At 35.0% G+C, this 380-nt stretch overlaps 1 protein-coding gene across 1 annotated transcript in view; it reads right to left on the reverse strand.

Annotated features, from left to right (window-relative positions):
• Cfdp1 (craniofacial development protein 1) overlaps positions 1 to 380 on the reverse strand; it is an 87,962-nt gene that overhangs the window by 79,797 nt on the left and 7,785 nt on the right. The gene's annotated exons all lie outside the window — the stretch shown is intronic.

Genomic DNA, 380 nt, shown 5'->3' on the forward strand with positions numbered 1-380 from the left:
ATATATATATATATATATATATATATATATATATATATATATATATACCATCCCTTTTATTAAATAAAAAGGAAGGTAGTTTGGTAGTTTGAGCTCACTTGAAACTTAAATTTAGTATGTCAAGACTGCTATTTTCACTAAGAAAACACCTGAGGCAGGCATGATGGCACACACCTTTAATCCCAGCCTTCGGGGAAGCAGAAGGTTGAGTATATCTGTGAGTTGGAGGCCACCTTGGTCTACATAGTGAGTTCCAGGCCAACCAAGCTGCACAGTGAAAGCCTGTCCCCAAAACAGACAAAACAAAACAAAAAAACCCCAATAGCTAAAAACAGAACAAAAGAAAATAACCTAAGATCAACTCATGAGTTTAATCTGTT

The sequence above is a fragment of the Psammomys obesus genome, unplaced genomic scaffold (genome assembly GCF_907164565.1).
Source record: "Psammomys obesus unplaced genomic scaffold, mPsaObe1.curated_primary_1811, whole genome shotgun sequence".
In the NCBI taxonomy this organism is placed as follows: domain Eukaryota; kingdom Metazoa; phylum Chordata; class Mammalia; order Rodentia; family Muridae; genus Psammomys; species Psammomys obesus.